Raw genomic sequence first — 14,093 nt, forward strand, 5'->3', positions numbered from 1 at the left:
ACGATAATTTTTTATCTACTGTGAGTAGAACAATTCCTAGTCATCTACCTAGCAATATGTGTTTGAAAAATAAGGTTATTACGCTTAGGAGTAGTGTGGCAGAATGAAGATTATTTTCTCCAATCTCCAACAGAATTGCCTGGTACATAGGCATGTGATGAAACTAGTATATTGAAATTTGAAACTTTTCTTTTACCATAATTTGAGAAAGAACGAAAGAGAGAGAGTGAGAGAGTAGTTGTCCGACATATATGATGGATGGCACACAAACATGTAGCAGCTAGCTCCAAGGTATTAATTTACAGACACTCCCAACTCATTCTAGAAAAAAAATCAACCAATCAATCTGCGGTGTAAAGTAGATCTTTTTTTTTATCTTCGCAGAACGCCACAAAACATAGCTTGAATTTTAATTTTTACATCGCGATGACCGTGAGGGCATTCCGATGTATTGCTGCCATAGAGATTTGACTTTCGTTTTTGACTGGTAACCGATCGTATAAATACGCGGATATCATCGAGTGCAAAATAACATTTCTTATCGCTTGTTATAAATTCACTTCTTCAATGAATACTCATAAGAACAGAAATTTATAATACGAAAATATTATGTCCTTACAAATATTTATATGCATTAAAATATGCACACGTACAGAAAAATTGTGTTAACGCATGCGGAAGAATATCAGAAGAAAGTTTTTTTGGGAAAATATGAATGTCTACTCAAATCCAATCTATTGGAAAAATCGAATTGTTATAGAAGAGTGTCCACCATGCACTTGTACTGCACTTTTATTAGAATCGTAGAATATAACATTTGATATACAATTGGATGAAAATTATACATACATGTAACTGCTATATACAATTATGAATATAATATATAACAACAAACCAGAGTATATGTATTTGTATCGCCACAATATAATAGATATTAAAGCAGTGAAGTTGAATTCCTAGTCATTTATTCATCATCCACGCACGAACTTGTCTCAGAAAAAAATATATCTCTGTACATAAGCCTCCGTTTTCCGGTATAGAAATGTGACTTTTTTTCTGAGACAAGTGCTTGTGACCATCCACAAGAACTTGCGGTCATCCGAGGTTCAGTACTTCAGTACTTTGATTATACTTTTAAAACAATGTAAAAACGAAACCAAAAAGATTGAAACCGAAAACATAAAAATAATCAGATGAATGTCAAAGAAGATTTTGTGTAAACCGATACTCAGTTATATGTGGAAAATGGAAGCGCGGAACCAAAAATATTGTTGAGTATAAAAAATGCATGAAATGCATTCCTGACGGTCCATAGTTGTTCGCTTGAGAAAACACTGAACTATGTAAACATGCACATATAGCAGTTACTTAAAAAAATCACATCTAGTAAAAAAAATAATTGTATTATTCAAAATCGGATTTCGACCTGCTGGTAATCTGTGATGTAGGTATTGGTCTGTGTAAAAGTTTTCCATACTTTGCCAAATTCTTTAATTTCAAAAATTAAAAAAAAAGTATTGATTGCCGACCCTTTTTTTAAGCTTGAGTTTGTGAAAAAATATCAGATGAAAGGATAGCTTGCTAAATATGTTTCTGAAAGCAAAAACAAAACAATACATAATCACGGTTCTCATTTTCACAATTAGGTAGAATATGCGGCCGTGTAAGACCAATTAATAATTTCTATATGCAAACAACAATGAGCAAAACCCTTACCTGATAGTCAGCTATGAAAAGCCCCGAAATGACAAATGTAAAACAATTCAAACGAGAAAACTAACGGCCTGATTTATGTGCAAAATGTGTAAATTCCTACATAACATGAATTTTCTTAATTATTTGCCTGGTAAAACAATCCTGATCTAAAAAAAATAATCAATGAAAACGTTTTCTTTTTAAAAAAAAAATCTAGACCCCGACCAACTTTAAATCATTGAAAGTTGGCAACGGCAACATAAGAGCACGTATTTCTTTTTCAAACATGATGCACATTTTGTAAAGTTTTTTTGTTAGAGATTTTTGAAATAATGATATAGTAAACATTTTCCATAAAATCGGGATTGATGTTAAGATTGTGGACTTACTTATACGTAAAAATAAATAATATGAATTGTAATGTAATTATAAGTCACTGTTTAAGAAAAATTAAATAAAACCAAATTCTTGGAATTTTATATTAACGTTATAGTATAATAGTCTCAGGATTAAAGTGTTGATAAAATAAGATTATGAAAAGAAAAATAGCTTGCGATATACTACCTACATCTTTCACATAATCAAAGACATATCAAGAAGCATTTGAATATTTATTGAGGGAGCGAAATTACCAAATTACAACAAACATATGCAAAGAGACAGAAACAAGAAACGAAATATTTACAATTTCACTAGCAAAGATAGGAGACGTCTTCTGGCAGAGAGAGCATTGCTTAATTTTAAGAAATAGAAGAAACTGATTGTTGAAGGCCGTGCAGTGACCTATAGTTGTTAATTTCTGTGTCATTTTGATCTCTTGGGGAGAGTTGTCTCAATGGCAATCATATCACATCTTCTTTTTATATATTTAAATTATTTTACAAGACATCAAATTGTCATTTTGTGCTATTGTTGCAGACAATTCTTCGCAAAAATAAAAAAATGTTCATGTATCTAAAATTTTGTTTTAATTCAATGGAATTTTGCATTTGCACCGGCTTGAAAAAATAAAACCATATAAAGAAGCAACTTCGGACATCTCTTTACTTTAAGCGGCATTTTCAAATGAGTAGAATATAAGGTCAACGTTTGAAACTTTCCGTGGAACAACGTCAAAATCGTCGATTTATTAGGAACGTCGTGTAACGCTGAGTGGCACCAATACCGTGCGTAACGTCATAATGAAAATCATAAACGCGCCTCGTACACCAACACTGCAGGTACACGTATATAGGGAAACCAACTTGTTCTTCATTATTCTGATTTTTTTTATTTATCGTCTGAGTTGTTGTCACACGAATGTTTACTCCATAACCATTTTGTTTTCTATATGTCAATACCTTTAATATTGTCTTAAGAACCAGCAGGTAAAAAATGAGCAACCAATTTCCTGTGTATTATGCTATTTCAAGGAGAAAAAACAAGTCCATCTGCATGACCATGACCGTTGGCCTTGAACGTGAAAAATGTCAAATCATTACAAGGAGGAACAATAAACCAAATTTTTCAAATATTTCAAACAATTTGACATTATTTCATATGCTTCAACTATTTTTTTTTTAAGATAAGGGCTTGTAACAAATTTAATTTGCTCATTTTAAAAAGATGCAGGTTTTTTTTTGCTGAATAGGTGCAATTTGGTAACTGAGTGCAATTTTGGTACTGTGGTGTTATATACACGTAACCATAAGTGTGTATTATGCCAAATAGGGTGAAATGTGGAAGGCGCTACCTTAAATGCCAGCTTTATACATGTACCTATTTATGATATACCTATAAGCTGTATTGCTAACTATTAAATAAATACTAAGACAATGTTCTATATATATTGATTGGTTGTTGGTTGTTGAACGTCCAGTGGCAAATATTTCATGCATGTTCAGAACGAATGTCCTAGGCTACATTAACATATTGTTTATGTCTAAAATAAAATTATAACTTCAAATGGAAAATGTTTAGGGAACGATCATTGAACTTGAAAAGCCAGGAGGGTTTTTTATTTACCGGTAATCATCTGCAGTTGAAAATAAAATTAAACTTGATGGTGATTATAAAATTATAGATTCTTTATAACTTTAAATTTCAAAAGTACACTTTCATAGAAATTCACTTTTCGCAACCATTATGAAAACATGCTCATAATGGATTTCAAATAAAATGAATTTACAAGTTGTGTGCTAATTTGAAACAGTCACTGTTACAGTATAAGCCTGTAAAGTGCATTTTTTTAAATTATATAAAACCACTTTATTTAAGAGGATACATATACATTAGATAAGTAACATTCTGTGGTAAACGTACTTGAGATCAATAAACAACATGTTTATGTATGTCATTAATGCATTTGTTAAAGATTGACGAAGTTTGAGATGAGATGTATAAACTACGTCAAAGGTAAGAAACTGAGATATAGAATAATTGAGATTGTGTAAAACACCGGTGGTTTCTTGGAAGCATGATTGCCTCTGGTGCGGAAGGCCATGTGTCGGCCCACATGCACTTGTCTCAGAAAAAACAAATCCTATATACCTGTGTTATATTAAGGTATTTTTTTTCTGAGACAAATGCCTGTGTGTCGTCCCCTGTTTTGTCAAGTTAAGAGCATCATAATTCGTATTTGATGCTTTATCGCCAAGCATGCTGCATTTAGAATTTAGAGCAAAGAGACTGTTCGGCTCTGAGCCGTATACTATGTTATCCTCCAAATAGCTTGATCTTTTCCCCCGCTGGAGTTTAGAAGCTATCAATCAGTTAAACAGTAAGGCAGACTGAGTCTTTAAGTCATTATTCTAAAATCGTGCAGACTTGACTATATTTTATTTTACTAGAAATCAAACAATTAGTTCCTTTTGTAGCTGACTATCTGGTGAGGTTTTTTCCATTGTTGGAGATCTTACGGTGACTTATAGTTGTTAGCTTCAATGTCATTTGGTCTCTGGTGGAGACATGTCTCATTGGCAATTATCATGCACATCTTCTTATTTTTATATTTTTATTACTGAAAGGTGACTTGCGTGTAACGTATACTCTGTGGAATTTTAACAGATGTGGGTGTCTCTTGTCTGCGTCTTTAATTCGGGTCTGATTTATTTTAGAAATCTGTCTGATCATTTTGTTGGTTCAAGTATAATATATCAAATCAACTCCACTCATGTTGTTAAAAGTTGACATAATTTAACTATCATGCATAATACATTGTTTTTATGTTATTAATTTTGAATATAGATCAAACGCTATTACTTTACCTATGTGAAAAAGACTCTGCCTAACGTGTAAGTACGGAATTAATGCAAGCTAACCATTAAACCGAGACCAAAGGCCACGACCGACTTTTAAGTTCACATTGCAGCTTTGTTAACATGTACATATTATATTCTCGTAACATACTTTACTGCACAAGTAACTTACTGGTAGTGCATCACTCCCTCGTAGCATTATTTTGTTTACTTGGTTAATTTAATTCTTTATAGGCGAGTTTTTATGGTGTGCGTATATAGGAAGATTTCCGCTTGCGATTTATTTTAACCCCGCCATATTTTGCATTTGCTTATCCTAAGTCAGGAGCCGGTAATTCAGTGATTATCGATTGTTGTATATCATTTTTGTTTTTCGTAGGTAAATCAGGCCGTTAGTCTTCTCGTTTGAATTATTTACATTTTTTCATTTCCAGTGCCTTTTATAGCTTGCTACGGTTTTTGCACATTTTTGAAGGCCGGCTTGTTTGATACAGTGTATGCACAAAAACCATGATGGTGTATATAATGACTTCTTTACTCAATAAATATCGTTTAATTTATCTACAGTAGCAGCTTGAACATATACATCTATGTAATCATGATACAAAGATTTGTCACTGCACACCCTTTCTTTGAAATAGATAGCTTTATAGGCAGAGATAATAATGTATTTGTCACTGCACACCCTTTCTTTGAAATAGATAGCTTTATAGGCAGAGATAATAATGTATTTGGTATTGCACACCCTTTCTTTGAAATAGATAGCTTTATAGGATGAGATAATAATGTATTTGGTATTGCACCACACTATATACGAGGCAGTAACCTATCAAACTCAACCGTAGATAATATCAGATTATTACATGGAATTTTTCATATCGCATGTATTATCAGCCCTATGTTCAATATCAGCCCAAGAGCCGCATGGAAAATGATACGTTATAATCTTTTTATCATATGCTTCAACAGTAGAAAACAATAACAGATTCATATATTGATCCTTTTACGTGGTTCCCGAAATTTAAAGAGTAAAAAAGATCATGGACGTCGGACCCAAAATTTTATACATTCACCAATATGAAATCTTTCTATCATATGCCTCAACAGAGAGAAAAAAAATATTTTAATATGGACGAATCGACAAAAAAAATAATTAAACAATTGGAAAATTCAACTTTTTTTAAAGAAACTTTCTAAATTATGTTTCAGAAAAACTTAAAAAATGCATTTATTTAATAATTTGTTTGGTTTTTTTATTTTTATTTATTTTATTATTTTACACAATATACTTTCCAGTATTCAAATAATTGATTTGTACACTACTCTGTCATGTTTTGTACACTACTTTGTAATGTTTTTAACTGAAAACGTAGCAGTGAGGTGTATTTTCCGGAATTGGCCGAGTATCACCGGAATGCCATGTGATAACGGTACGGAAAGGCATGTGATAACAATCGAAGCATGTGATTAACTTTTCATGCTCGCTAAGCATTAATTCGAAAAATATGGAATATACTTGAATGTAATGCTATTATCATACGGTAAAAATCATATGTGATTTAGTCTTAATAGTACGGTGACCAAGTAAGGAAAAGTCGTTAATTTAAGGAGTTTAATTGTCATTCGGACTATACGGCTATAAATCACAGTATAGGTAGTTCAAAGGTTAAACTTTACATTTTGACTTGTCGTCAAAAAATCGTATGGTGCAATTTTTGTTAAATGGGCTTTGAAGTACGCTGGTTTACTTGAACGAAAAATCGACTTTGAAAAGTTTTGATGTCTACATTGTAAAATAACATCCGTGATATGATTTCTGTAATATTTACATTGTTGTTACACCTTATTTTAACGATTTCAAATAAAGTTTAGCAAAATTAATCCGTTATTAATGAGTTAATGTAAAAGATTAACGCTACGAATATTTTGTATTTAATAGAGAACGTTTTAATTTTATTTCTTCATTTTTTTAACGCAAAATGTAAAATAATTAACATGTATGTGATATTTCATACCTTTAGTAACCAATAATATCAAATTCATTTAACTCAGAAGCATTATTTCAGCAATTTAAGCCAGTCACACGTCTTAACGCTCATATGACGGAGCTATTCAAAGCTCATATACAGCCTCTTATAGATACATATAAGCAATGGGGATGTGCTGTATCACTTACATTCAAATACTGTGATACGTTCCCTGAAGCAGCAGACATTTTGCTGTTAAATGGTAGAGCAGAACAAGTGGGAAATTGGTCACTTCTTTGAGATCATCATTTCAAATGTAACCTTATGTTATTGTAACCAATTACATACTCGATATGCTTCAACTTTCTGAGAACATTCAATCACCTTTTATAGATGGCTTCTTTGCTTTTAGACAGACTCTTAGACATTTTAACGGTACATGGACCTACATGGCAACAGAAAAGACCGTTATAAAAGATTCAAGGGGATCAGGTGGCACTGTAGGCATAACAATTCGATTGATTGATTGATTGATTGTTGATTGCTTTACGCCGAATTAGCACAACAAGGCTATATCGTGGCGAGCATAACAAATCGAAAGTCTGCGCTTGTTAGATTGACCCCTACTAGAAATTTCCTAAAATCCCTTAGTCGTGTAATGCTGAAAGGGGCTGGAATTGCTGCAAATAATGCAAATTCACGTATTTGGCAAAACTTTTAGGAATTTTTGTTCTCAATGCTCGTCAACTTCGTACTTTATTTGACCTTTTTAACTTTTTTAGATTCGAGCGTCACTGATGAGGCTTCAGGTATAATAATAATTTTATCCTTTATTGCTGAGGTTGAATTTCAGCCGGCAAAGTAACTACTGTAGCTTTAACAGAATATGTGTATAATAGATCAAGTGTTTGAAAAGCGTCAATTTCCAGAATAAATCGATTTTTTAATTCATTTTTTTTGTACATTTTCGAGATATTTCATTGTTAATTGATTTAAAATATCTGTATCCGAAATGTAACCTAAATTGTTGTATATATTTTTAAATTTTGAAAGTATGAAAGAAAAAAAAGAAAAACAGAATTTGATCTTTGACCTTTTTTTATGCAAAACTGTTACCACATTTCTTTTTGACGACATCGATATTTCAAAAGTTCTCGTTTGTCCGAATCCAATGATATACAATTATTTTCCAAACTAAAAGACAAATTGAAAGAGTTGGTATTACTTTGCTTCATAAAAAAGAATGGCCAACGTAGATACAAGTATCTTGTCTTAGGGAGGGATAAATCATACTTTGTAAAGAATCACTCTGATTCAAACAAAAAATTCTCTGAAACCGATATTATCAAGATGCTTGATTTCTTGATTGACATCATATTTGTGACGTTCGGAGGACGTGTTTTTCAACAGACTGTCGGCATCCCAATGGGAACAAACTGTGCCCCTCTACTTGCCGACTTGTTTCTTTATTATTATGAGGCTGACTTCATGCAGGAACTTCTTAGGAAGAAAGATAAGAAGTTAGCAATATCCTTTAACTCTACTTTCCGCTATATAGATGACGTTCTTTCACTAAACAATTCAAAATTTGGTGACTATGTGGAACGCATCTATCCCATCGAATTGGGGATAAAGGATACTACAGATACAGTTAAGTCGGCTTCATATCTTGACTTACATCTAGAAATTGACAAACTTTACGACAAAAGAGATGATTTCAGTTTTCCAATTGTGAACTTTCCATTTCTAAGTAGCAACATTCCAGCAGCACCTGCATACGGGGTATATATCTCCCAATTGATACGATATTCCCGTGCTTGCATTTCCTATCATGATTTTCTTGATAGAGGGTTACTGCTCACAAGGAAGCTATTAAACCAAGAGTTCCAAATGGTGAAGTTAAAATCATCCCTTCGTAAATTTTACGGACGCCATCACTAGTTGGTTGACAGTTATGGAATAACCGTTTCACAAATGATATCGGATATGTTCCTTTCGTCGTAACTACAATCCCCTTCCCATTCATGAATGTGACCTACCGAATTAGACTATTTACCGGATTTGTAATCACATAAGCAACACGACGGGTGCCACATGTGGAGCAGGATCTGCTTACCCTTCCGGGTCACCTGAGATCACCCCTAGTTTTTGGTGGGGTTCATGTTGTTTATTCTTTAGTTTTCTATGTTGTGTCACGTGTACTATTGTTTTTCTGTTTGTCTTTTTCATTTTTAGCCATGGCGTTGTCAGTTTGTTTTAGATTTTTGAGTTTGACTGTCCCTTTGGTATCTTTCGTCCCTCTTTTATATATAATATAGCTATATAGTATGTTTGACGATTAAATCTAAAAAAAATTGGGTCTCATCACCGTACTATAAGTATATGATAATAAAAGATCTCACCACTGTTACTGGTGTGTACAACATGATATAATAACCATCAAATCTGATTTTTTTTTTACTAAAAGAAGGTCAAAGAAGAACAGTTCGCCAGAAAAAATTTCGAAGCTGTGGCCGTCGTGAAAAAAATATATTTTATTTAATGTCCAGCAGTTTTCTCTTAAAAAGTATATGATAATGATGGTTCCTGCTAATTGTCAATCTTTTTTGCACAATGCTCTCGATTTGCAAGTTTTAACATCTCTTCCGCTATTACTGTTTCTCTATGAGTGACCACAGCCAGTCAAAAGCACAAGCAACTAGACACCGACTCACAACTGCTTCAATTAAACAGGTATATCAATGAAATATTGTTTTATAAAATAATGATCATATATACTGTAACATATAAAGTAGATCAACAATGAGTAACAGGTGTATAACGTATCATCTAATTGTCGTTACTGCTCACTTGAGATAAGTGCCGGAGGTTCAATCACCCTTTTATCTCATTCTTGTCGTAGTGTTTAATAAAGTGACAGGAAAAAAGGTCAAGCTTATATTTTTCATGAATGTAAACTAGTAGAGGTTTTCTATTTAACAAAACTTTGTAAATTGTTTTGATTTAAATTTGAATTAGGTCGTTAGTGTTTTTTCGTTTGAATTTGTTCTATTTTGTCATGTCAGGGTCGCTTATAGCCGACTATGCGATAAGGTTTTTTTTCATTGTTGAAGGCCGTACGGTTGCCTATAATTGCTTACATCTTCCTTCGTTTAAACGTTGGTGTATATATATAGTTCTCTTAATGACAATCTTTAGTGACAAATCCCATTTTTTAGCTCACCTGGCCCGATGGCAAAGTGAGCTTTTCTCATCACTTGGCGTCCGTCGTCCGTCGTCGTCGTTAACTTTTTACATTTTGAACTTCTTCTAGAGAACCACTGGATGGAATGAAAGCAAACATAGCATGAATGTTCTTTATGAAGTGCTGACCAAATGTTGTTACTTTGTAGCCGATCCATCATCCAAGATGGCCGCCAGCGGGTGACTTAGTTTAACATAGGACCCTATGTGAAATGCATACAAATGACTTCTTTTAGAGAAACACTGAATGGAATGAAACCAAACATAGCATGAATGTTCCTTATGAGGTGCTGACCAAGTGTTGTTAATTTGTAGCCGATCCATCATCCAAGATGGCCGCCAGCCGGGGACTTAGTTTAACATAGGACCCTATGGGTAATGCAAACAAATGACTTCTTTTAGAGAATCACTGAATGGAATGACACCAAACATAGCATGAATGTTCCTTATGAGGTGCTGACCAAGTGTTGCTAAGTGTTGCTACTTTGTAGACGATCCATCATCCAAGATGGCCGCCAGCGGGGGACTTAGTTTAACATATGACCCTATGGAAAATACATACAAATTTCTTCTTTTAGAGAACCACTGAATTGAATGAAACCAAACATGTTTGTTCCTTTACTTTTGATGTGCTGGCAAAGTGTTGTTTACTTTGTAGCCAAATTTTATCTTTTTTTATATGATTTCAAATAACCAAGTAAAGTCAGGTGAGCGGATACAGGCTCTTGAGAGCCTCTAGTTATAATAATTATACTACTAAAATTTGATGAGAGTTAAACTTTGCTTGTAATAGTGGGCAAAAACCTTACAAAGTCTTTCTAAATTAATGTTTAAAAGCAAACGAAGGTATAAATATAAACATGCTGAATAATTGTTCAGAAAAAACGTAACTTAATTGTATGTTTGGCATGTAAATTACTGTTTATACTTGAATATCTAGGTAATATCATCCACGACTCACTCCATACTTACTGTATGAAATGGATAAAACGGGAAAAAGCTGACAAAAAATCTTTGGACTCTTTTTTTAATTCAGTAATGAAGATAGTTGATATACGTATTCAACATTTTAAAGAACATTTTACTATAAACAATAACCACAATAAACCTATTTCTCGTATCAATCATAAACTAAAAGAACTAGCCAAGGAATTTGTTTTTGTCCCGGCAGATAAAGCTGCTAATAATATTATTATTGTTTGACGTAAATTTTACATTGAGGTTCTGAAAAAGGAAATCACCAATTCACCAACATTCCAACTGACTCCATTTTCAGAAAACGAAATATGTAACAAACATAAACTTTTAGCCACCGCTTTACAAGCAGAGCCAAATACAATGAAAGTCCCAACTATGTATTGGCTTCCGAAGCTACACAAAACCCCTTACAAATATAGATTTATTTCGTCTTCAAGCCATTGTTCAACTACTAAATTGTCTATTCTTCTTACCAGCACACTTGGTACAATTAAAAACCTGATAATAAATTGTTCAAATAAGGCCTTCGAAAATAGTGGAATAAATTACTTTTGGAGTGTCAAGAACTCGTTGGAAGTACTTGATAAATTGCATGCTTATATTGGTGATTTTGAATCTGTTCAAAGTTTTGATTTTTCTACCCTGTATACCACATTGCCTCACATTCTCATTAAGAAAAAATTCACACACCTAATTAAATGGGCATTCAAAAAATCAGAATGTGAATATATATGTTCAAACTCTTTTAGGTCATTTTTTAGTAGCAATAAACAAAAAAACTATGTTAATTGGACATGCTTTGATACTATATATGCCCTTGAATTTTTACTAGATAACATTTTTGTTCGCTTTGGGGATTCCGTATATCGTCAGATTATCGGAATTCCAATGGGGACTAACTGTGCACCACTTATTGCGGACCTGTTTTTGTATTGTTATGAGTTACAATTTATGACAAAGACCCATCGAAACAACATCTGATAAACAAATTTAATAATACTTTTAGATATTTGGATGATATTTTGGCTCTCAATAATGACGACTTCAGTATGTATATTAATGAAATTTATCCTGTTGAACTTACTTTAAATAAAGCTAATACTAACAATGACCACAGCCCTTTTCTCGATCTTGATATCTATATCACTAATGGAAAGCTGAATACTAAAATTTATGATAAAAGGGATGATTTTTCATTTCCTATCGTTAATTATCCGTTTTTAGATGGTGACGTTCCCTTGTCACCATCTTACGGTGTTTATATATCTCAACTTGTACGATTCGCTCGTGTATGTAACAATGTTTTAGATTTTAATGAGAGAAATTTATGTATTACTGAAAAATTATTACACCAGGGTTTTCGATATCACAAACTAGTCAAAACATTTACTAAATTTTATCATCGGTATAAAGACATCATTCGTAAATATAGCTCTACATGCAGACTTCTAATACGTTCAGGTATTTCACATCCAATTTTTTATGGTAATATTCTTTATAAAGCACAAAGGTGTCAGTATTCACCTCAGAAACTTACAAAACCTTTGAATAGACTTATTAAGAAGGGATATAATTACGATACTGTTGTCAAGTCATTAAAGATTGCATATTTTGGCGTTAATATTGAGTCACTGATAAGGTCTTTGCATCGGAACTAAACACATTTATTCTTAAAACAGTTGCTGGCATGACACGGGTTATGTTCTTCTCATATATATTATGATGGTATGATACTAAACCCCTAACGGGAAGGATTGTGCCTGATGTTCATATGATGAAATCATAATCTTTCAGTCAGTTTAATTGAAGTCTGGAGCTGGCATGTCAGTTAACTGCTAGTAGTCTGTTGTTATTTATGTATTATTGTCATTTTGTTTATTTTCTTTGGTTACATCTTCTGACATCAGACTCGGATTTCTCTTGAACTGAATTTTAATGTGCGTATTGTTATGCGTTTACTTTATTACATTGGTTAGAGGTATAGGGTGAGGGTTGAGATCTCACAAACATGTTTAACCCCGCCGCATTTTTGCGCCTGTCCCAAGTCAGGAGCCTCTGGCCTTTGTTAGTATTATATTATTTTAATTTTAGTTTCTTGTGTACAATTTGGAAATTAGTATGGCGTTCATTATCACTGGACTAGTATATATTTGTTTAGGGGCCAGCTGAAGGACACCTCCGGGTGCGGGAATTTCTCGCTACATTGAAGACCTGTTGGTGACCCTCTGCTGTTGTTTTTTATTTGGTCGGGTTGTTGTCTCTTTGACACATTCCCCATTTCCATTCTCAATTTTATAACATATTTACTAATAAAAACCAAAAGTCTGGTTTGTGTGACTGTCATGTTTCGCAAACTAGTTAGTTTTTACGCTTTTTTAAATTGACATGCAACGACAATTACATGTAGAAAGATATTCTTTTTTATCAAACAGTCTTTGTCAGGATTGTAATTGGGGAAAACAATAAATGCCAAGGAAATAATAGTGAGAGACAAAGAAGAGTTTGAACAATGAATTTATCATATTAAATATTTGTTCTCCGGAAGGATTCTTGCTTTAAAAATAGTATATAGTTTGGAATTGACGGAAGTATACATGTACAGTTATGCAAACATATTATAGTGTTATATAAGTCTGATTTCACAGATAACTTATTTACGTTATAAGCATATGGTTATTCCTTGTATTGTATATAGATATAGGAAGATGTGGTGTGAGTGCCAATGAGACAACTCTCCATCCTACGGAAGCGTATTAGGGACATAGAAAAAATAAAAGTAGTAGTGAGCTTTTTTTTCAAAGTCGAAATTTTGACATTTCAAATCTGAAAATTTCGACTTTAACTCGAAATTTTAACTTTTCTTATGTTGAAATTTTGACTTTCTAAAATCTTGAAATTTCGACTTTTCAAAGAGTCGAAATTTTGACTTTTTTAGAATTCGAAATTTTGCCTTTATAAAAAGTCGAAATTTTGA

General features: G+C 32.8%; 1 protein-coding gene across 4 annotated transcripts in view; it reads left to right on the forward strand.

Annotated features, from left to right (window-relative positions):
- Nucleotides 1–14,093, forward strand: part of LOC139513445 (corticotropin-releasing factor receptor 2-like) — a 181,270-nt gene that overhangs the window by 68,540 nt on the left and 98,637 nt on the right. Inside the window, exon 1 of one of the 4 annotated variants that reach the window (XM_071301925.1) lies at nucleotides 3,954–4,089. The exons of the other annotated variants lie outside the window; for them this stretch is intronic. The gene's annotated coding sequence lies outside the window, so the exon portion shown is untranslated. Of the gene's footprint in view, nucleotides 1–3,953; nucleotides 4,090–14,093 lie in introns of those variants that run through there. 4 annotated transcript variants of the gene reach the window in all.

The sequence above is a fragment of the Mytilus edulis genome, chromosome 2, assembly GCF_963676685.1.
Source record: "Mytilus edulis chromosome 2, xbMytEdul2.2, whole genome shotgun sequence".
NCBI lineage: Eukaryota > Metazoa > Mollusca > Bivalvia > Mytilida > Mytilidae > Mytilus > Mytilus edulis.